A 24,799-nucleotide genomic window follows, 5' to 3' on the forward strand; every position below is an offset into this window, starting at 1 on the left:
AAGTTTTTAATAGAACCCCGCTGGTGCTGCTCCTGGATCTGCTCTCGTTGTCGAGCCAACAAAACCCCAGTCAAAGCACGAAATACTTGCGTTGTTCTAAACTGCAAGCATCGACATCCGGTGTCCGTTGACCGTTCTGAGATCAGCCCTGTTTCGATTCCACAGAATTAAAAAAAAAAAAGAAAAAAAGAAAAGGTTTGACGGGTCATTGGCCACCAAACCGGAAATTGCCATCCGCCATCTTGATACTCCCAAAACAACCATGCCGACCTCTGCAGCGACAGCAAATAACTGCCGTGGGAAAACATTCCACAGGTAAGTTAGAAAGATTTACTTTGACACTGTTAAAGTTTGTCTGTAAATGGTTTATTAATTTTCTGATGATCTTAATTCCCTTGAACAGAGGTTTGTTTACGGTTGTTGTTCACTGTTCACTCTATGCTTCACCTTTATAGGTCGACGGTTTTTCGCGAAAAGGGGACGTCAATATTTTCCCATACTTCATCAGCCGATAAGCAAGAAAACGCATTTTCTGTGAATTTTTTTTGATGAATATCATAATACAGAACTCTGCAAATTGAATTTGATTTTCAAACGCGAGGAAACAAGTTTAAATTTTCTGTCTGAAATAGGATGTCGCAGAGACAACAAATGAATAACGCGTTTAGCATGTATTTTCCCATTGCAAGCCCTTATTTCCGAAAAATATATCTAACTGATTGACTTAAAATAATGTTTTTTTGACGAAAAAAATGCTTAATTTTTTGCTTTGTTATGATGATCGTGCTTCACAGCGCATTTTGGAAAACGTTATGTCACGAAAATCAGGCCCGAGATAATATGCAGGGTTTCTTGCTAGTCACGGTGTTCTATGTCTTTCCTTTACACTTAACCTTTTTTGGCTTACCAAAAATCCTTCATGTTACCGAAACTGAAAAAATGTCAAGCTCACGCGCCCAGTTTCAATTTTACATGCCAAACTTTGGGAAAAACACTGCCATAATCCAACCTCTAAACCATGTCCTACACACGTTTTGGGAGTACCAAAATGGCGGTCAACTGGCTTCAACCAATTGTCTTTTTTTTTTTTAATATCAGTGTCGAAGTCGGCATTTCATACCGCAATTGACTGCTCCCGGATCTGATAAATTGCTTTAGCTAACAAAAGCAATCCAAAAGAAATAAATAACGGCCCACTTTCATTGCTTAAATTTATTTATTTTTGGTATCTATTGTCGTATCAGTCGTTAATGTGCTGATTTATTTACATCTTTAGTTTGTGTTTTTTTATGAACGCACGATGGCGCCATCGTGCCAATGGTGAAGATGGCGAGGTTGCAGCCTCACGTAATCAATTTCATCTTTTTTTTTTTTTTAAACGTTTTTTCATACAGAAATCCAACAGGAAAGTAAGCACATCAGCTTGTAATGCAAAACTAGTTACTGAAATCCGTTTATATAATCTATAATTATATATCGTGAAATTTTAGCAGATGGCGCAATTTATTAGCCAAACACATTCAAGGAGGAGTGTAAGTCATCCATTCATATGCACAATGGCATAAATCATCCTCAGATATGCAAAAGACACTTTAAGCACGTATGCGGAGCCACTTGAACGGGCCAGAGGGGTTATTGTGCCGTTGCCAAGGTTTCTTGTCTCCTCCACAAAGAAATCCATACAGCGTTTCCATTTATCATAATGAATCCCGCAAGCCTCGCTCCGGTGACTCATGCCGCGCTCAGAACCGAACGGAGCTCTGCACGCAAACGGAACCTTTTATTCTGTTCCACTCCGCGCGTTAAATTGATGGATTTCAATGTCGGGTGACCAAACGTTTCATTGTGTGGTTTTAATTTAATTGAGGTGGGGGGGGGGATCTCATGTTAGATTAGTAAAGATTTAAAAAAAAATGTGAAAGACTTAATTGTCAAGTCACCAGACTTCTATTTAGTTTTGTGCTGTTGATTTAAAAAAAAAACAAAAAACGTGCAATTAATCAAACAAAATCAAAATCGGATGTGTCGAACGATGCAATTTCACCCCAGTCCTCGAGGGGGCAGTAATGACCATTACAAAGTTAGTTTTTTGTTTGTTTTTGTGTGAACTCTTTAACTGCAACCCGATTTGCTGAATTCAGAGTGTCCCTCCCCTCACTCGGGGCCCCGACGCAAGTTGATTCTAACGCCGAATACGTGAGAAAAATGAATCCCGCGGGCTGCACCAGAACGTTGTGAAAACGTGAATCCTTCGGACGTCCTTGCAGCGCAGCTTCTTCCCAGCGATGACTCATAGTCGTAGCAGACGCTTAAAAAAATAGAACCTAACTGGCAGCGGCGTGGCGGTGTTCTGTGCGCTCCAAGAAGAACCGCCGTTTTCTCTTTGTACCAAAGGAGCACACGGGGGCCGAGCCAGACCGCCGCGGGGTCCGGCTCCGTGTCCTGCGGTCGTCTGGCCTTCCGCTCCCCTCTCGCTCCCTCACCAATAAACGGCCGTCATTTCCTTCCGTGTTTTTGGACAGCGTTCGCCGATTGTGGTCTCTTAAAAGCGGAACCGGCGCTAAGATCGCACGATTTGGACCTCGGGTCGGCGCGCGTGAAAAATATCAACTCGATTGTGCGTCTTGTTGTCATTGTACCTTAATGAACAATTTACCGTCATATTTTGATTGAATGGAATGTGTTATTACCTCCTTCTGCAGTTTAGAGTTTTTAAAGTCACGCTCGGATCATTGCCTTAAGGCAGGGGTTTCAAACTCAATTCACGTTGGGGCCGCCGGAGCCAAAAAAACATGCAACATTAATTGGACACTCTAAATTGTCCCTAGGTGTGATTGTGAGTGCGACTGTTTGTCTGTCTCTATGTGCCCTGCGATTGCCCAGCAACCAGTTCAGGGTGTACCCCGCCTCCTGCCCGTTGACAGCTGGTATCGGCTCCAGCATTCCCATGACCCTCATGAGGATAAGCGGCTCAGAAAATGGATGGATGGATATTAAAAAAGAAATACAACTAAATATCGACATATACGAAGAGGTACACAATTAGTGCGACTCTTTGTCTCTACGTGCCCTGCGATTGTCCGGCGACCAGTTCAGGGCGTACCTCGCCTCCTGCCCGTTGACAGCTGGGATAGGCTCCGGCAGTCCCCGCGACCCTTGTGAGGATAAGCGGCTAAGGAAATGGACGGATGGATGAATAAGATCAGAAAGGACCGTGGTGTGAACAAAGTTGTGTGCAAAACTATGAATAAAACCCTCCATGGCGACGTTGCTGTCAATTTCACTCAATGAAAAATGTTTCTCCACTTGTATCAAGCCCGAGAGCCAAATACCCTGATCGGGAGGCTCATCAGTGTAAAAAGTGTAAAATATATATATATATATATATATATATATATATATATATAGTACAACTCGAGGGCCACACTAACATTAAACTTTCATGTTCAGGTGTGGGCCACAAAATGTTATCTCGCGGGCCGCAAATGGCCCCCGGGCCGCCAGTTTGAGACCCCCGCTTTAAGGTTATATGAGGTCTTGAGGTCGTTCCATTTATGAATATGAATATAAAAATGCATTTGTTTGATCTGGGAGGATCTTTTCTAGTCACCCGAGTAGTCAAGAAAGCGAGTATTTGCAGACACACACGCAAACAAAACAAGAGTTCAGGCGTGTCTCGGGTGGCTGACTGCCACACCGCCAAAGTCTAGACCTGGCGAGCCGAGCCAGAACCTCGAGAACAAGATGAGGACATCGCGAGGCTTGAAAGCAGACGTTCATAGCTGCGGTCGGGTTCTGTTGGCTTGATGAGACTTGATGCTTTTTGCAGGAACACGAGGCCAAACCTTTCCATCAACAGGCTTTTTTTGTGTGTGTGTTGCATGATTGGATGATAAAAAAAAAAAAAAAAAAAAAAACATTGGCCTTGTTTTTCCCCTCATAGTTTGCACAATTACAGTTCTGAGGTCCAGGGTTCGATCCCGGCCCCGCCTGTGTGGAGTTCCGCAACGTTCCGCCCGTGCCCGCGCGGGTTCCCTCCGGGCACTCCGGTTTCCTCCCACATCCCAAAAACATGCAACATGAATCGGACACGGTTGACAGCTGGGATAAGCTCCAGATCTCCTGCGGCCCTCGTGAGGATAAGCGGCACAGAAAATGGTTAGACAGTCAACCCGACTAGTTCAAGGACAAGAAGAAGAAAAAAAAATGTGATTCCTCCCACGCAGCCAGTCAGGCGATAGCAGCTCAAACTTATTATGCTATAAGAGGAAATCCATTCATTTTCTGAGCCGCTTATCCTCACGAGGGTCGCGGCAGATTCGGTGATGCCACGGTCGACTTCCGAGTTACTCTTTTTTTGTGTGTGTTCCTGCGTCAAAAAGCCATCATAAAATAAAGTAAATCATGTCGAAATTATTAATTAAATTAATTTAATTAATTAAAAATGACTTAATACAATGCAAAAATGACAATAAAATATACAAACTATTACGAAAAGTAAAAAAAAATATGTAAAACATTTGCAAAATACAACAGTATTAGATAAAAACAAATGAAGTTATTGAGCGAAAATGTTAGGAACCCCCTTCAAATATTTTCAAAATAGTCATTGAAAGCGAAAAATGTGAGACCAAAAAGAAATTATACTAAAAGTACACAAATATTAGACTAAATAGGCATTTATTCAAAAGATGTTTGCCAAACTCACCACACAAATTAACGCTTGCATTGGAATATTGTCGGTCTATGTGTGTTCCTCCACCATTTGTGTTCAAATATCTTTTCCTCAGAGGGCTACAAAACTGCTCAATTGAGGCGAGACCATTATTGTTTCAATTTTCATCATTCTTTCCATTTTTTTTTTTTTTCGTGGGGACATTTTTGTCTGCCGCGAATCCAATTTGTTTCCCCAAACGCGTTCTTCCGACGACTTTATCGAAGAAAACTCCAAGCGAAGAAGGGCTCATTGCACGCGGAGCGAATGATCGAGTGGGAAGGCGCTCGACAAAAAGACGCCGATTTCACGCCGTGCCCGCAGGCCGCTTTGTCGCAAAACGGACGATCCTTTTCCGTCGCTCTCCGGCCTCTCATTGAACAGCTCTGGCCTCTCCATCCTCCCATTGATGAAAAGACAAGACGGCATTCCGAGATTGGAATTACTTTGGCTTCTGACTCACCGCCTGCGTTCTCCAGCGGCCCCCTCCCCTCCCCTCCCCTCCTCTTCCCTCCTTCACTCGTCCTTGCCAGTGTTCCCTCCGTTGTAACCGAATCCCGCACTTGAGACGCCTCAAGGACGGCCGGCCGCCCGCTGCCGCCTCGTTCAGAAATAGAGAGCGTACCTACTGCAGCTAAAATAGATCCCGGCGTTAATAAATGACTCATACGCTCGTTTGGTACATTTTTGTGTGTGTGTGTGTGTGTGGGGGGGGGGGGGGCAGGTGTTTCCCACAATGCTATTGTTCTGTGAGCACATTTTCCAGAGACCCCTGCACATGTAACATTCCCTCCCCCCCTCCCTCTTACTGCCTCGCTTCCTGGAAAGAAGAAATTCAAAAATGAAATAAGTCATAATTATCATAATTATTAGGGCGTGGGGAGGGAACAAAACAATAGAATATGACAAATATTTTTAAACGTACAAAAGTATGAAAAAAAATAACATGATGCAAAAGGCAAAAAAAAAAATATTAGCGGGAAAATACAAAAATCTAAGACAAGACTGCAAAAAATATTAGCCAAATATATAAACATCAAATAAATGGGAAAATATATATTTAAAAAGTACTTGAATACAAGCATGACATGTCACATTAAATGGATCTATGCAATGTACAAAATATTTTGTATTTAACTAAAATAAAACAAAAAATTATGGAACTCAGAAATACATTAGAGAAACATTACAGAAAAATAAAAGATATTTTTAACGTTATGAAGATTAACATTCACCGTGAATAGAACATAGAACATGTTAAAATGAACACAAATAATGCATTTAAGAAAAACACAAAAATACTCAACAAAATGAGAAAATACTAAATGGAAAAGAAATTGAGAATTTAAAAAATATATATTAGTCATAGTATTAGTAAATAAACTTGACAAAAATGCAAGATATTACCTTTGGGCAACTATATTCCAAGCTCAAGACAACAAATGAAAAACTGAAAAAAAATACAAAATGTCAGAAAAAAAGTAGAAAAACAGATCAAAATTCTCAAATATAAATAAATACAAAATATTAAATAATTAAAATAAATTAAATAATTTAAAAAATAATTTTTGATGTCCTCAATATTAGACAAACAGAAAAGTATAAGAGACAAAAATATTTGCAATTTCTTGGGACAAGAACAAAAAGCTGATTAATATGAGACAAAAGCCCTTTGGTTTTAGACGTAAGGTGTTTTCCCACAATGCAAGTGTTCCGTCAGCACATTCTTCCACCCCACCCCGAAAGCAGCATTCCCTCCCCCTTCCTCCCTGCTTCCTGGCCGACGCTTTGGCCGCCCCGCTCGTGTCCTTTCTGGCTCGGCTTCTGGGGAGTTGCATCACTCCCCCCCCCCCCCCCTCCGCTCGGAGCCTCTAATCACATATTGCGCACACGCAGCCGGCAGCCGTTATGTGGCTTCATGTTCAACGTCATGCTTGGTCCATGTGTCAGATTCTTTCCTGGCTCCCCCACTCCCTTGCGGCACCATGTTACCAGTCAAAATGAACTACAATGTGCTAATCGAATATGACCTGTTCTGAATATTTACATGTGTGCGGTTGACGTTAGTGTGGAACGGGAAAAAGTGGAATTTTAGCACCCCGTCCCTCGCTCCCTTCAATCGGGTTCAGCGAGCTATCGCAAAAGCCGCAATTCAGCGAGCAGTTCAGACCCAGCACGTTGGCCGTTCATCTTTTTTTTTTTTTTTTCGGTGCGTCAACCAAAGCAAATATCTCCCGGACCGCAGCCCCGTTGTTAACCCGCGGATGCACCGACTGTGCCCTTGTAAAACATGGCGGAGCTCCAGCTTCGGTCTTGCGTAATACAGTAATAACAGGGAACCGTTGGGGCAGAAAATGGATGCCAGGACGGGAAGTTTTCTGTGCGGGGCTGCCTGCTTTTTTTTGTTTTCAAATGGATCAGGGAAGTTTTCTTTTCGATAGAAATGGGGGAAAACGTGTACTGTATCCAGCTGGATTGAACCACATTGCTCGGTAGAAAAGAGGTCAGTCGGTAGGGTTGGCTGAGAAGTTGATGGGTTGGTTCTAGGTCAATGGTTGGTAGGTAAGTCGCGAGGTAGGTACAGAAGGTTGGTAGGTCGATATTTAGGTGTGGATCAGTTGGTTGGAATGTCAGTACGTAGGTAGAGTAAGTCAGTTAGTGGCTTAGTTGGTAGGTCAATCGATCAGTCGGTAGTTAGGTGACTTGGCAGGTTGGACGGTAGGTCAGTCGATTGGGAGGTTGAGTCTTTGGTAAGTTAGTAGTTCAATAGGAAGGTGCAGTAGGTCGGTAAGCCGATACATACTGCAGGTCGGTTGGTGGATGGGTTGGTACATCAGTTATTTCTTCAGTTCGTTCGTCTGTATGTCGCTTTAATCCAAATGAGCTGCAATCAGAGGCAGGTATATAAAATACAAGACAGTTGAGTAATGTTGAATGGCAATTCTTTTTTTTAGGGGGGGGGGCAAACCTTTTTTAATGTGGATTGAGGATGCCGTCAAGGACATAAAATGTTTTTGAGAACTCGCCATGTAGAAAATGCTCGCAAGGTTTCTGTTAGCTGTTTGTGTTGTAAGAATTAATGTAGTACGTGATAATGAGCTACACATTTTTCTGGGATCTTTCTGCAGTACTTCCAGTTGGCCGTCAATAAGTACTCCCCTAATATTAAAACAACTCAAGATTCCAGAGCTAATTCAGCTTCGGCGGCGTTGTTTTCGTCTCGGTCTTTTCTGAGGGTTTCAATAGCGGGGACCCGAATCCTGTGGCGTAAACCTCCAATCTGAACAAATCGCCCGCGGCGAGGGGAGATTTCACAGAGATTACCGGGAGCGCCTTTTAAAGCGGTCCAAGGGAAGCGACTCCCGGTTTAAATGAATTCCGTTCGCGGCTTCGCCGAGGAGAGCGCTTGTTGACTCAATGGCTCAAAGGCGAATTGCTTTTCATCAAGTCAAATATACAGTGTCTCGATATTTCATGTCAAATGGACTGCCGAGCGTTTGCTTTGGGTCCATTTTCCTTGGATGAGACAACACGTGTGTGAAAAGGAAGCAAAAGGCCGCTTCTTAGGAGGAATTATTAGCGGCGTTCGGTGGATAGGTCACTTTGTAGCTCCGCCGGTGTGATAGGTTGATCAGTTGGCATGTAGGTCACAGTAGATTCAGCTCAGTCTGCCCCTGGTCCATAATCACGTCAAAGGGGGTTTGAGGGTCACCTTGGCTTTTAACACCACAACGATGCACGAAAGCAGCAAGGTCATTCTTTTTGTCCCCCGACTTCTCGCCCGAGACGCGATGTTCCCTCTGGAGTCGCGACCGGGCAGCCCTCCGTGGCTTTTGTGTACACGAAGACCACCGCTTGGAACCTCAAACGGCGCCTCATTTGAGAGAGGGGAAAAAAAAAAAAATAACGTCACGTTCTAGTCAGGACCGGGTTGCCATAGAAACGCGGCATCGCCATGGCAGATTCTTTCCGCGGGGATCTTCGTCTGTCGGTCTCATCAGGGACCCTCGCATCAGTGATGTAGTACACCGCCAGGCGATGACTCACCCGTGTCAATTTCAGATTCGCTGGACATCGGGTTTGGCACACCTTCATCGTACAATTGCGTTTTACATATTTCAGTATGGCGTTGGTTTTTACGAGAATTAAAGCCCTGAGACATTAACGACAGGGGCCAAACTATATTATCTACCATAGAATACGTAATGAGAAAATTCTGCTTTTAAAAAGCTAATGTTCGCATCTGACTGACACTGTCAGATTGAGACTGTCACTAAGTGGGTGGCTTGGTTGACTGGTCGGGAAGTTGGTCGGTCGATATGTTGATCAGCCACTTGTGGTTGGTCAGTTGGTAGTCCGGTCGGGAGGTCGGTCAATGATTAGATTAGTTGGTAGGGAGGCCAGGAGGTCGGGCAATGCATGGGTTAGTCGTTAGGTGGCAAATACAGTGACGCAGTTGGTTGGGTAGAGAATTGATTGATAAGTAGGTCGGTCAGTCAGCTAGTAGGTCGGACAGCGAGGAGGTTGGTCGACAGTAGGTTGGCTAGTTGGTTCGGTTGGTAGGTAGGTCAGTCAGTTGGTCCACTGATAGGTCTGTTTGCAGATAGGTTGGTCAGTTGGTAGTTCGGTCGATAGGTCGGTCAATGATTAGATGAGTTGGTAGGGAGGCCAGCAGGTCGGACAATGCATGGGTTGGTCGTTAGGTGGGTTGGTCTGTAGGCAGGTACAGTAAGGCAGTTGGTTGGGTAGAGAATTGATTGATAAGCAGGTCAGTCAGTCAGCTAGTAGGTCGGACAGCGAGTAGGTTGGTCGACAGTAGGTTGGTTAGTTGGTTCGGTAGTCAGTTGGTCCACCGGTAGGTCTGTTTGCAGATAGGTTGGTCAGTAGATTGGTCAGGTATGTTTTTCCTTGGTTCGGTCATTAGATGGGGCAGTTGGTGGGTTGTATGTTGGATTGTAAATTGGCATGTTGGGTTGCTCTGCAGTGCGTAGGTTGGTCTGTAGACAGATCAGTCAGTAGTTAGGTTGGTGAGTTTGATCGGTGCATTGATCGGTCCGTAGATAGATCAATAAGTCGTTCCGTTGCTGGGTATGTCAGTCATTAGGTAGGTTGGCCGGTTGGTTTTTTGGTCGGTTTGGTAGCAGACAATTTTCTTGGTCTTAGAAGGACGCCTCCACCTTTCCAGTTTGGCATTAATGAATTAAATGAGGTGTGAAACAGTTGAAGCCTCCGCCCTGATTGAGGTGGGGAGGGGGGGGGGTTGCTGAAAGGGGGGGGGGGGGGGCAACGCTACCTCAAATCAAACATCAGTTAACCAGAAAAGTCACAGAAGGCCGCCAGCTTTCTGGCTCAGCGGCGCACGGCTGATGACTTTTCCGCCCGCAAACCTGGCGTATGACTCATCCGGCGAGGTCATGTGATCGCACCTGCAGCTCGGGTGCGGGCTAGCCTGCGATCCCCCCCCCCCACCCCACCCCCCACCGTCGGCGTAGCTCATTAAGAAGCATAGAAAAAGCCCGTTTTGTTTTGCTCTCGAGTGAGCGGCAGCGAGAGGATTTTCCTGACGTGATGAGCGATGAGTCACGGAGACCCCCGGGGAAATGTCGGGATATTCGCCGCCGTGATTGCACGCAGAGCACGTGTCGGAGTATTTTGTTTATCCCCGTGGGAGGTATATAATACACCAATGCATCATAGCAGGACTCAACCACGCCATTAATTCGTTGGGCTTCCCTGGATTATAATTAATGTTCATTTCATTGAGCAATTCTGTATTTTATTCGTCCACGTTTTTTTTAGTATTTTTTGTAAAATATTTTGCATATATCATTAAACATTTTTGTGTTTTTTTCCAAATAAATATTCTGTATATTATTTTGCTTTCTTCTTGTTATTTTTCAGATGTTTCTTTAACATTTTATGCACTTTGAATATCACGTTTTATGTTTTTATTTAAATATTAGTTTCGTTTGCTTATCCATCCCCCATGCGAAGTACACGCACACAAAATTACAGAAAAGAACTAGATGATCTTCTTGACATTAATTAATGAATACCCCCCCCCCCTTCCGTGAAAAGACGCCCACCCCAAATCCACGGCGTTTGGACTCTTTTGCACTTTATCCCCGCAAAGCCCGACTTCCTTTGCGCTCACGATGGCGGCGACGCGGAATGTCGACGTGTGCGTTCGAACGTGACATGTCAGCAGGTCGCGCAGGCAATCCGGGGAGACGGCTGCATCGTCTCCGCGCCGCAAACGAGGCCCCCCGATCTGCGCGTCCGATCGAGCGATGAAACTCGAACCCGAAGCCGGCGGCATCCGCGGGGAAAACTCGACGGGCGTTCCGATTGGTTGCATAAGCGCGCAAAGGACCCCGGAGGGCCCCGTGTTTGCCTTTCCTGTAACGGGAGCATCCGTTCTCTGAAGGATGATGTAACCCGACGCCAGGCGACCCCGCCGCTCAGACGTGGCGAAATATAGGCTACCGCTGTGCAAATGTGCCTGCGTGCTTTCTTTGTATCGCCTTACGTCACCCGCGACACCGTTTACGAGCGGTTGCGAAAGTCGGATCCGCCGGTGTGCGTTTTTTTTTTTTTACAAGGTCGCCAATGACCTCGAGTTACACGTTGGGAGGTCGTACGACCGCTGGTGTCGTTTGTTGAAAAAAAAAAAAAAAATCTTTATCTAGTGTTGTCATTACCTCCGATATTTCTGTCTGAGGCGGCACGGTGACTGGTGAAGCGTTGACCTCATCGTTCTGAGGTCACCGGGTTGAATCCCGGACCCGCCTGTGTGGACTTTGCATGTCCTCCCCGTGCCTGCGTGGGTTTTCTCCGGGCACTCCGGTTTCCTCCCACATCCCAAAAACATGCAACATTAATTGGACTCATAGGTGTGATTGTAAGTGGAACTGTTTGTCTCCATGTGCCCTGCGATTGGCTGGCGACCAGTTCAGGGTGTACCCCGCCTCGTGCCTGTTGACAGCTGGGATGGGCTCCAGCACTCCCTGCGACCCTCGTGAGGATAAGCGGTAAAGAAAATGGATAGATGGATTTCTGTCTGATCATTTTGTATTTTGATTAATATTTGTGTATTTGTTTGTATTTCAGTATTTCCTCCTCAAATATGTGCATTAATCTTCCGGCATTTTTTATACATTATTTTATGATATATTTATTTTTTTAAAATCATATTTTTCACCAAATATGGGGGGATTTTTACACTTGTATTTTCTAGCTACGCAGTTGAATTTTTCTTCATATTTTTAAACATTTATGTTTTGTAGTTTTGAAAATATTTTTTGTATTTTTCATGTAATACTTTTCCAGAATATTTTCAAAAACAACCTTTTTTTTGTATTCTTTTGTCAGATGCATCCATATTGACCTCCCCACATACTTTGTTATTACAACTAACTTTTCGATCCGCCATCTTTGCGTCTCACATGATGGCTCTCGTCACATAAATGTGTATTCAATGATCGAACGGTTGTTTGGCCGTCTTCGCAGGATTCAAAATCCAAACACGGCTTTCGGTTTAACTGTAGGTTGCGAGACGCGGGCCGGGCGCCCAAATAGGTCAGGGGCAAAGCCCGTAACGCTTATTGGCGCCGTCTTGCAGCTTTGCGGGTTTTCCTCTGCGCGTGACCCATTTGCCCACGGACCGGCATTTCCCTCCTGCTCCCGCTCGCTCGCTCCGCCGCCGTTGCCATGCCGACGCGGCCGCCGGCAAGACAAAAAGATGAGGACTCGCCGGGTTTTTCATAAATGTCGGCGCGGTTCTCTCCGAGCCTCGTTTGCGGATTGAAAATGAAAATGTTCTCACCGTGAGGGCCGCGAATGGGCTCGCTTAGACACTAGCTGAGAACACGTAGCGTAAAACCGCTGACAGGTTCATCAGAAACGTTTTCTAGTGTGCAAAATATCCGTCTACTTTCTTCCAGGATAAAAAAAGGTGAAAGAGTGAACAGAATTTCTGTGCGAATAATGCATTTTTAGTTTTTATGTAAAGTAATTTATTCTTCCTGAAATGTTAGCATTTATTTTGGAAAGAATTCCCCTTTCTCCAAGCCACACCCCCAAAACCGGAGACTTGGCTAATCACAGCACCTCTCAAAACTAAAGTACGCTACTTGCGATTTTTTTACATTTGGATATGTTTTTGCTCTTTTAAGAGGTACATACTCATTGAAATGCTCAGACGACGGCTTTACGAGTCCGAGGACCTTCAGAAACGACGGTCCTGACATCACTTTAAACATCAGCCAACGAGAAAAGGTCAAATTGCGCTGTAGTTAATGTTTCACGTTTGATCGTTTTGTACTCATGGACTAGATCTGATACACAAATATCGATGGTAATGATGACTTTTACTAGCTTCATCAAGCCGTGATCTCCAGCTCTCGCCGGAGCGATTCGCAGCCGAGTGTGAAGCGGATAGGATGAGAATCAGCACCTCCAAATCCCAGGCTATGGTCCTCAGTCGGAAAAGGGTGGCGTGCCCTCTCCTGGTCGGGGATGAGATCTTTCCCCAAGTGGAGGAGTTCAAGTATCTTGGGGTCTTGTTCAACGAGTGAGGGAAGAACAGAGCGAGAGATAAACAGACGGATCGGTGCAGCGTCGTCAGTGATGCAAACTTTGTATCAGTCCGTTGTGGTAAAGAGGGAACTAAGTCGAAAGGCGAAGCTCTCAATTTACCAGTCGATCTACGTTCCTACCCTCACTTATGGGCATGAGCTGTGGGTTGTGACCAAAAGAACAAGATCCCGGATACAAGCGCCTGAAATGAGTTTCCTCCGCAGGGTGTCCGGGCTCTCCCTTAGAGAAGCTCGGTCATCAGGGAGGGGCTCAGTGTCAAGCCGCTGCTCCTCCGCATTGAGAAGAACCAGGTGAGGTGGCTGGGGCATCTGATTCGGATCCCTCCTGGACACCTCCCTAGTGAGGTGTTCCGGGCGTGTCCCACCGGAAAGAGACCCAGAGGACGACCCAGGACACGCTGGAGAGACTATGTCTCTCGGCTGGCCTGGGAACGCCTCGGGATCCCTCCGGAAGAGCTGGAAGAGGTGGCCGGGGAAAGGGAAGTCTGGGTATCCCTGCTGAAGCTACTTCCTCCGCGACCCGACCCGTAAAAGCGGAAGAAAATGGATGGATGGACTACTGTACGAGCACAGGTTAGTGATGGACTGTGGTTTCCATACAAAACAGGATTACCTCGCCAAAAACTGTATCTAAGTCTGAAACTACCCAAGCCTTGTGTAATCGAGACTCGCACAGACTGACACTACCCTAGCTCAACTTAGCCAGATCCGGACTGCCCACAGAAAAAAACTTTCTTTATTACAAACTCTTATTCGCATTTATCTGCAGAGCGTTTGTAAGGCTAAATTCCGAAATTTGTGACGGGCGGATGGATAGCCGAAATGAACCCAAGTCGAGATGTCATTTGAGGTTGCTTCAACTCAAGTTGCCGGAAGAAAAGAAAAGCCACCAAATTAGCATTGATTTGGTCCCGCAGTTGGTAAATATCTTGTCTATTTGCTGAATTAGGAAGGTTTGTTTTGCAAAGGTTCTGTGCTGGCGGGCTGGTGATAAAGTATACAGTATACATCAGGGGTGTCAAACTCATTTTTGCCGCGGGCCACGTTGTCGTTAGTTTCCCTCAAAGGTCCGTTATGACTGCGAAACCACAAAAATCTTCATTCGCTTCGGCATATTTACACATAAAATGTATGAACTATATTTTATAATGAGAAATCAAGGGTTTTTCAACTATTGTTGATGTTTGATAGCGCAAAAATGCTTGTCATATCGCAACGTTTTCGTTTATGATTTGACAATTTGAGATTTTGCTGTAAATTTTCACAAAAATCACGGAATCTGACGCACGTGATTTGCCTTCGTGGGCCACATAAAATTGTGTGCTAGGCCGGATCTGGCCCCCGGGCCTTGAGTTTGACACCTGCGCTATACACAGTGTAAAAGCCGTGACACGGTGTCATGAAGACAAAATCCGACCGGCCGGGAGAGTTGATTGATTACTCATCCATAACTCCGACCCGACCAGTGTCCTTTAATTCTTCGGTCCATTTCAAAGTAACCCCCCCCCCCCCCCATGTATTTGCTGAAGTACACGGCCGCCGAGTTTCTGCATTACGCCGCCGTCCATCCCCCGGCCGCCTGTCGCATTTGTGTGATTCACAAGGCTTCCTGCCACTCACGACACTTAAAAGCCCAGACCGCGGTGAGGTAGCGCTGTTGCTAATGTTTGTTACAGGAAGAAGCGCTCATAAAAGGAAGCGCCTCTCGGAACACCCTCGACGGTGGTTCTATGGACCCTTTATTTTTCCATTTGTCGTCTTCTAAAAAGTATTTAAAAGCTAGCCATGACAAAACCTTGAGGCATGCTAGGTAGCTTGTAGCTAGCTTGCTGACCTTAGCAACATAGACAAAACCCAAAAAAACGGCTCCACGTTCAAGACCCCCTTCGATTCTTAGAATCTTTTCATATTTTTCTGCCACATGGAGGAGGAGTCTTTCTCTGAATGAATTAGCCCGAGAAAAAGTGCTCCACCTCCCGGGCCAGGGCGTCATTAGTGGGGAAGTGGATGGAGAGTCTACGACGGAAGGGAAACGGATCAAATTCCGGGGAGGATTTTGCCTCCGCTGGCCTATTTTAATGCAATTCAGCGAGGTGACAATAATGCGGCCCTATGCAAAAACACAGCCACACCAACGGGCGTGCAAGCGTGTGCGTGTGTGCGCGCGGATTTAATGGGGTTCGGCCATGATGTCTCGCCTCTCCGCAAACTTTTTAAGGCTGTCTCTGGCAGGCTATTGGTTGTCTTTTTACTGCAATGCAGCACATCGCCTCAGCGGCCAGAGGAATCAAAGCTTTTATTTTTGCCCGTGCGTTAAAATACGGAAGGGGGGGGGGGGGCACGCTTTTAACGCTTCGATTCACAAAAGCAACTCTGCGTTCAATAGGATTAATTGGCGGCTTCCGACGCGGCGCACAGAGTTTAAGATTGTTTTTGAGCTGCGGTGACGACAACAATCTCATTAGGCAGACTAACTGTGTAATACTCTTCTTTTTTTTGGGGGGGGGGGGTTCTTTTGTCAGCCCTCTCTCCCCGATACAAAAAGAAGGCATTTTGCTGGTGTGCGTCGCTAATTAGAAGCCAATAAGCAAAGCAGATCAAAAGCTCCATTTTTAATAAATTTTGCATTCACACAACAAATTAATAACGCCTCCGACGCCCCCCCCCCCTCGTCTGCGCATTCACTTGTACTTCATTAGTGAACTTCAAAGATGGCCCTGAAATTACAATGTTGAAACACTTCTACTGGGTCATTAACCCCCCACCCCCCCTTAAAAAAACTCAGTTTTTTTTTTCTATCTGTCATGCTACAAAGTACAATGCTAAGCTAATACCAAAAAAAAAAAAAAAAATGGCAGCACGGTGGCTCAGCATGAAAACGTTCGGAGGTCCCAGGTTCAATCCCGGACCTTCCTGAGTGGAATTTGCATGTTCTTCTCCCTTTTCTCCAGGTGGGCACTCCGGTTTCCCCCCCACAATCCAAAAACACGCAACATTAATTGGACACTGGAAATTGACCCTACGTGTGATTGTGAATGCGATTGGTTGTTTGTCTCGATGTGCCCTGCGATTCGTTGGCGACCACTTCAGGGTGTACCCCGCCTCCTCCCCGGTGACAGCTGGGATAGGCTCCAGCACTCCCCGCGTCCCTCATGAGGATAAGCGGCTAAAAATATGTACATATGGATGGATGTTATGGCATATTCCAACATGTCAAAAAGTAGCCTGACCATGACCATAATTTCAAGATTCTTACCGATAATAGTTTAATTCCAAACATTCTTCCTGGGACTTTGGAAGGGCTGAACTGTGAAAGTGGAAATATGTAAAAGTGACTTTAAAATGACATTACATAAAAGAAATTATGGTTCATTTTGTGCACACAGACTATTTTGTGCACAAGAAATAGTTGCAAAGTGGACATGAAATAATTTCTGCGTGTGCACGAAGTAGCAGTGCCTCCACACTGGATGAGAGGGTAAACAAATCAAGCGCACTTTTACAGACTTGTTACAAATGCCACATCTCAAATTGTCTCCAGGGTACGTTTATTTTCTTATGCTCTAGTAGTCAATGTCTTATTATTCTCCTTAGAGCTGCTGGTACTTCATGAACAACTATTTTGTGAGCACCATCAACTTCTTCATATGTCCAAAATAACTAATAAATATATTTAAATAACTTTGCACACACAAAGTAGTAATTGTTGTTTTTTTTTTCTCTACATGTCTTGTCTGGGGTGAAAATCGTCTTCTTGCTCGGCCCGTACGCAACCCGATTTTTTAATTTAATTTTTTTTTTTACGGGACCGTACGGTGTTGCCGAGGGTTGCGCACACAAATCCCCCGGGCATCACGGGACGTCCTTGATGTCGGTTCCGTCATTCGTCCTTCAAGGTGAGCGCCCTCCTCCCGCGCTCCTGCGCCACCCGCCGCCTGTTTCTCGCTCGCCGCCCCGCGTTGCGTCATCTTCCGATCGGGGGCCACAACAAGAGACGCAACGCGGAGAGGCGGCGGGCGGGCGCGATGCCGAGACTGAGGCAAAGCCTGCCAAACTTTGCATCAGAACTTTTTTTTTTTTTTTTTTTGGTGGAGTGTGTCCAAAAACAAAAAAAAAGTCGACACGATCAAATGAAACATTCTTCGAATGATCACCCTGTCCTCCAGTTGAGGAGTACAAATACTTTGTTGGTGTACTTAAGAGCTGTACTGGAGTCGTTTTAGTGGATTTGAAAGGAGATAGCTTTACTTTCTTCTCTCTACTTGGTCAAAAAAAAGCTCGTCCGCACTCCAAACAAGCCGACGTCAGCCGTGACTGCTACGTTGGTAGCGTGAATCCTTTGTCACAGCGTTGCTAGAAGGCTAAATGTCACCTGTTTGAAGTTTTTCCTGAATATAATCGATGGAAAATAAAGCAGCAATGTTGCTAGCTTCTATGTTCACGCTTGTTTTGTCTCGGGATTAGTCCAATTCCTTCTTTTTGAACTTTTGTTGCGAAACCCTGAAGCGGATGCCAGGTAATAGTTTCAGCAAAGCTCCTGAAGCCCGAGGAAGCAGGTCACCTCAAGGCTGCGGGCGGTGTGGCCGCGAGTGCGAAGTAACCGTTTAACACCTTCTGTCTCCGATTTGATTTTCTTCAGGCACGGTGGTTTCTTAAATATTTCTTTCTCGTCGATTATTTTATCAAAGTACTACAGTCAAGTTTATACTCATATTTTTAATCATGTGACGTGTTTCTCTTCAACTGCAAACTTTCCTTTTAAGCACGGGAGTGGAATCAGTGCTTCTTCTTTCACCAGTTTGTATGCACAACTACCGTAATTCCCGGCCGACAGAGCGCACCTGGTTATAAGCCTCACCCAGTACATTTGTAAAGGAAATACCATTTGGTACGTACATAGGCCGCAGCCGTGTAAAAACCGCAAGTTCCCACATGGAAAGCGACTCTAAAAACACAAGATATTTGTCCGCCATGCTAACGCTAATGCTAGCGCCGCGCTAAGAGGGCCAGTTTAAAAAAAAAAACATACTGGTAAAAATCACCGAGACACGGCAGTAACACGCTCGCGCAGCGATATCAGGGCCGGACCGGTAAACGTCACTTCCTCGGCACATGTATTCCACCGGTCTCACTCAAAAAGTTAGCAGCATCACGGCGTAAACCGCAGGGTTGAAAGAGTGTGGGGAAAAAAGTGGCGGCTTATAGGCCGGAAATTACAGTATTTGCAGTGTATACTTCAGGACTGCGTACGAGTACACTGGCCACCCCTTCTGTCCTCCATCAATGCATGATTTATAAATGAAAATCCACGAGATGCACGCGGGGACGCCAACGCTCGCCGCTTCCTGTCCTCCAGTAAGGCGGCAATCGCAATTAACTGGCCCCCTGAATTCCTTCCTTTAGCACCATCAGCCCTTTTCTCGCCTCCTTGAAAGGAACTCAAAGCTGTCATTTTCCTAACAACTGTCAAGTTAGCGCCCGTATTTTTAGCAGACCTCAGTCAGGGCTGAAAAATAACATTTCCGTGCTTCGCGTGGCACAAACAAGAAAACAAAGACCCGAGCCAAGCGTCGTAATTGGTACCACAGCACACATCGAAGCAGTGAAATTACGTGGTTGAAACTTTATCCGGAATAATTTAAATAAAATGAGATGTTATTGTGAGCATACTTAGCTTCATTAGAAAGATTCATTATCATCTTGGAAATAATAAAACCCCACATCCAGAACAATGCTAATTTCATAATGTGATAAAATGTGCTTTGTTAAATAGTTAAATGTGACTTCAAAATTAAATTGTTGGCATATTTTAAAAATATATAAAATTAGGAAATGGACCAAAAATTGTTTATTTTTAATATATTTTTTTTAAAAAAATGGAAGAATAAATTGCATGATTATATACTGTAATTATCTTTTAAAAATTATATACTATTTAATTACATGAAAATAACTGTAAAAATAAGAAAATACAAACTAATAAATACATTTCAAGCAATAAAAATAAAAAAAAATATTTTGATAAAAATTGTGAACAAAAACATTAGAAATTACATCATTATTGCAAAGAATTACCATTAAAAAAATTTTTTTTCAATGAAGTGTAAAAATAACCGTCATTTTGAAGAAACCAAAGCACAAAAGAACCTGCGGGCGATCACGAGAAGATCACATGAAGCGTTTTTGTCACATGCTAAGCCGTCACATGAGAGCCAGCGGACTAACTAATGCGGCAGCCGGTCCAAACTGGTTCTTGGGAGGGGAGGCCTCTTCCAGGTATCACCTCGGCGGGGAAACTGTGTTACTGGGCTCGGAAGCCGCTCGTCGTGATTCAATGTTTACACCCAAAATGTCATCCAGTTATCTCGTTTCTGGAGCAGCGTGTCCAGATTTTGCCCCGGTGTAGCCCCCCCAATCACCTCGCCCCCCTCCCTTCCCTGCGAGCCTGAAGTGCTTCACACAAACACACACCTGCACACGCACACATGCAGAGCGCAGGCCACAATGGAAACTGTGACTCACTGCGTGCTCTCCTTTGGTATTGTGATCTGAAATCATCGCAGCGTTGAGTCACTACAGGCCTTCCTTTGTGTGCGCGCGTGTGTGTTTATGCTAATTAAAAGTGTGTGCAGTTGTGTGCGTGTGTGACCCCCCCCCCCCCCCATCTCCACATCCACGTGCTTCATCTTATTTGCAATGATAATGCAAACAATCCGCGCCCGAGGGTGGTCATGGCACATCCATTAGACAGTACGCAGGGAAGTGTACCGTACGGCGCGCGTTCGGCGAGGAGTACACGGCGTACGCATTCCGATCCCACATGCATGACAACGGCTCTTGTGCAAGTGGCAACCGCGCGCGGCGAACCCCCCGCTACTCACGGAGGTCGCATACCGAGCCCGGCGTCATGGACGTCCCACCCTAAAAAAAATGTTAACAATTGCTTATATAAATAGTTGAAAACATCTCAAGGATGAGGTCAGCTTTGCTGGAAGCGGTCGTGCGCATCAATTTATGTGAGCTGGGATACGAGTGCCGAGTTAGCTTGTTTTGTAATGTGGTTTCGGGCATGCGAAAGTTGGGATTGGCTGGCAACTTTCTGACGCGGCGAAGGTAGCGGACGCGCACGCACCGTCAGGGCTGGAGGGAAGTACGGAGGGGCGTTTTGACCCGAGCGGCACTCGGCCGGGTGATAAGCGGCGCAAAAATAAAGCCGATAAGATTTTAGCTGGGAATCTTTTCCGGGGCAGGCGTCACGGCAACACGGAATTTAAAGATAGCCTTCGCAGGGACGGCCGCCACCCGCCACCTGGATTCGTTGCTATTCAGATTCTCTGCTCTTTTTTTTTTTTTCATTCCGGGGGGGTTGGCAAAGCGGTCCGGCGGTCCAGTTCCATTCCCAGTCATTTGGCGCAATCATAGGAGATCATGTGGACACCAAATCATCCCCTGTGAGACCACAGAGGAACATCTCGACTCGAGCTTTGCCAAGTTGCGATCAGCAGTTGACCCGCTCGGAATTTTGTTGTCAAAACAACTTTCCACATGAACAAAAAAAAAAAAAATCTGTTTGTCTTTGTCATTTCCAGAAAAATCCATGCAACAACAAAGAGGGAAGTGGAATGAAGTTAGATATCGATGGATTGTGTAAGGAGTGTCGTAACCACAACGCGGAGTCGGACCCCAAATGCACCACTCGGGAAACGTGGAGGCAGTCCGGGAAATATCTTTATTCAGTCGAGGAAGTGCGGGAACGAAGCGTCGATGGCAACGATCTGGCAAAGCCACACCGTTCCACCGGGTCCTACAAGTACTGCAGGTGAGGTGAGGATGTGGCGCAGGTGTGCGGCTCCTGATGACTGCAGGTGTGTCGGGGGACCGGCAGGATCAGGACAAGTAGGACTTCTTCCAGTTACTAGTTCTTGCGTCCCGTTTGATTTCAACTATGGATCCTCGTGTCGTTTTCGTGGCTCTTGTCACAAAAGACGTCGCCGTTACACTCGCTTGTTTTCCGAGGTGATCCTGTTTCGCTCCAGTCCTCTCGGCGGCAGTCATTGTCTTTCATTACCGCAACAAGACGAAAACCAAGTTTGGTTCCCGTCTACATTAGTAGTTGGTGTTTTCCCCCGCCCCCGCTAAGAGGTAATGAAGGTCCGTAGGAGTGCGCGCAAGGCAGGAAGGTGGGAGGTTTGAAAGTGAAAGTGGCCCAAATGGAAATCGGATGCAAGGCGCAGGCGGCGGTCTGAAAGCTTCTGACCTTTGAGAATTAGGCGGATGTGGAAATTGTTGACTAACAGGTTTTCTGAACCCAAAGACCCGCGCGTAGATTCTTTGACTCCGTTAGTGCACAGAGTTCCTGTTCTCAGGTGACAGTGCAAACATCGACTATACGACGCGTACAGTAAGAGACTGCACTGCCGATGACTCATCGGTCCATTGATGATCTTAACAGCCATCCACTCCACTCCACTCCGGGGTTCTGCCTGGGCTCAAACGACTCAACCCCCCCCCACCCCCCCTTCCCACCGCCACATCTCCGTTCTCTTCCGCAGACGGCTCGCGGCTTAAATTAGAGCTCTGGCGGGAGGCCACGCGAGAGTGCGGCAGACAGACGGGCGTTCACACCTCTGGAAGTCTGACTCAGAAAAGACGAAGCCGGCCGGCTGCAAGACTCGCGCCTCACTTTGGCTGTCACGATGCGGTCTCGGCCAAAAGGCCGTTTTGGCGCCAGAGTCACATGCACTATTAATGCACTACTAATAGGGCACTCTTCAGCAAAACGCTAAAATTAATCTTAGCTCGACTGTTGCGCTTTTAATGTTCCAAGTGTGATCTGCCGCAGTTACCTTGAAAACGTCACCTGACGATGACAATTTTTAATGTTGATTTTAAAAGTAACTAAGTCGGGTTACAAGCTACTCTGAGTTACATTCAGCAGCTGCATAGGGTGCATTAACCAGGATATTATCAAACACAATTTAACAGCACGCTGCAACAGCAGTAGCATTCAGTAAGCTAATAGCAGTCAATAAGCTAACATAGTACTAAAGTTAGCATAGTATGGTAACGTAGCACATCACAGGTACTAGGTATGACATGAACTCAACTTTGCCATCCATTCTTTATCTACCGCTTTTCCGGGTTGAGTCGCGGGGGAAGTAGATTGAGCAGGGATACCCAGACTTCCCTTTCCCCAGCCACTTCTTCCAGCTCTTCCGGAGGGATCCCGAGCCATTCCCATGCCCGCCGAGAGACGTAGTCTCTCTGGCGTGTCCTGGGAAGTCATCGGGGTCTCTTTCCGGTGGGACGTGCCCGGAACACCTCACCAGGGAGGCGTCCGGGAGGGATCCGAATCAGATGCCCCAGCCGCCTCATCTGGCTCCTCTCAATGCGGAGGAGCAGCGGCTCGACACCGAGCCCCTCCCTGATGACCGAGCTTCTCACCCTATCTCTAAGGGAGAGCCCGGGCACCCTGCGAAGAAAATTGATTTCAGTCGCTTGTATCCGAGATCTTGTTCTTTCGGTCACGACCCACAGCTCATGCCCATAGGTGAGGGTAGGAACGTAGATCAACTGGTAAATTCAGAGCTTCACCTTTTTGACTTTGCTCCCTCTTTACCACAACGGACCGATACAAAGTCCGCATCACTGCAGACGCCGCACCGATCCGTCTGTCGCTATCCCGCAAATGACGTTAATCGTTATTGTGCACCTGTTGTTTGTATCGCCCCTTAGCATCAAATTTCATGTGTGTTCCGACTATGCATCGGATTATGTCAATGTGGCAACCCGCATTGGCTATGTGAACGCAGACGGTCACGCTCCGGGAATTGTTTACGAAAGTCCCGGGTGAATCGATTCCAGCTTTACTGTGAGCACAATCGTAGCGTGAAAGTGTTTATAGTCGACCCCCCCGTAACCGCAGTCTGTATATTCGCAATCTCAAGCGAAGGAGTCATTAAGATGCCATCCGCTGCTCTCATATCGCATTTGATATTGTTCCCTTGTTTTGCGCCGCCTCCAAAGCGCGATGTGATCTCTCGTCCGAGGAGATTGCGTCTCCCTCATAACGGTGGCACTTATTACACCCGCCCCCCCGACCCACCCCAGCCTTCTCCATATTGCACAGGTGCTAGAAAGCTATCTGTCAGAGCTCATATGATCTCACGCCGCGGGGATAATACTCCCACATCCAGAACTGCACTCCCTGCTCTCTCTCCGTCTTGCTCTGAAGCCATTTGAGCCTGATTGCTTGTGTACTAGCTAGTAGCGCTAATTGGCCCGAAAAGTAAACCGATTAGACAGACCCGATCGGCGACGAAGGTCACTGTGAGCACGTAGAGGCTCCACGAATGTGTTTTCTTGTTCGGGGGCACTCACGGCACTCGAATCTGACGGATTTATCCGTTTTCACTCATTCGCACGGGGTCGTCTACATGCGATCTTTTTACCAGATGTTGTTGTAGCCAAGTACGACGGTCGTTATTCCGTACCAAGGTCCAGAAAGTGAGCCGCATCGGCCGGGGCGCTCCACAGGTGTTCCACCGTCAGCGTGGTCGGTTTTGGAGCACAGTCAAAGATATGATGCATATCGTTGTCGAGTAGATCCTGACAGTAGATAACTTGTGACATCAGCCCGAACGGAGTTGCGATAGCGTCGACCGCACGGGCCGCGGGAGTTGTCTTTCGGATTCGGCTACTGGAGGCGGGTAGTTGTTGGGTTTGTAGCCGGCGATCCCGGGTGCTCATCCGAGATGGATCTAACCACGCCTCTCCACCCCTGGAGTCGTCCAAAGTCTCAAACCCCCCAAGTACGAATGGTCAACCGTTTTTTCATCAGATCGTCGTAATGTATAACTGCAACCTTCTCGCCGTAAAGACTGAAAAACTCGACTTATTGGCAGTATTATGGCAAACTCTATTTACGTTACACTTAAAAATTAATGCCACTCACTCCCAGGCTAAACTTAGCTCCTCACCAACTTACAAATATCAAAATAGTCAAGATGCATACTTCCTTGACACCAATTGCTATTCGCCAGAGCTGTGACGCCATCTTTGGGTGTTACAGAAAGAGCCCAAAAATCTGCAGAAATTCCCAAATTGATGATTTTGACAAATCGATGAGGACGGGTTCCACAGGAAAAAAACATTCCTACGAACTGGCACCCTCGGGCATTGTTAAGCGCTCACGTACGGTAAACATGCCGACTTGCGCCAGCCTCCGACGGCCAAATATGTCGCAAATGGCTTATTAGCGTCAGCGCTAATGCCGCTAACGTTGACAGTAATCAATGCTGTTTTTCCTCCTTGTCTGGTTTCGAGCTATTTGGCCCGCAGCGGCGGTCTTTCGAGGCGACAGTCAAATTATTATTATCTTAAATAGCGCTTTCATCCTTCAAATGGGGCATAGGCCCCTTTTTTTGTGTGTGTCCGTCAAGCTTTTTGTTTGTTGTTGAACTGAACGACGGCCGCTCTTATCTGCCTT

The 24,799-nt window shown here is 46.2% G+C and overlaps 2 long non-coding RNA genes across 2 annotated transcripts in view; one reads left to right on the plus strand and one right to left on the minus strand.

Moving 5' to 3' along the window:
* LOC133496471 (uncharacterized) overlaps positions 1-24,799 on the plus strand; it is a 27,926-nt gene continuing 3,127 nt past the window's right edge. The window contains exons 1-2 of the long non-coding RNA XR_009793797.1: positions 1-315; positions 20,901-21,207. This is a non-coding gene — a long non-coding RNA (uncharacterized LOC133496471). The remainder of the gene's footprint in view (positions 316-20,900; positions 21,208-24,799) is intronic.
* Positions 14,794-24,799, minus strand: part of LOC133496473 (uncharacterized) — a 13,249-nt gene continuing 3,243 nt past the window's right edge. Inside the window, exons 2-3 of the long non-coding RNA XR_009793798.1 lie at positions 16,568-16,618; positions 14,794-16,477 (exon numbers count right to left, since the gene is read on the minus strand). This is a non-coding gene — a long non-coding RNA (uncharacterized LOC133496473). The remainder of the gene's footprint in view (positions 16,478-16,567; positions 16,619-24,799) is intronic.

This window comes from Syngnathoides biaculeatus, chromosome 23 (assembly GCF_019802595.1).
Source record: "Syngnathoides biaculeatus isolate LvHL_M chromosome 23, ASM1980259v1, whole genome shotgun sequence".
Lineage (NCBI taxonomy): Eukaryota > Metazoa > Chordata > Actinopteri > Syngnathiformes > Syngnathidae > Syngnathoides > Syngnathoides biaculeatus.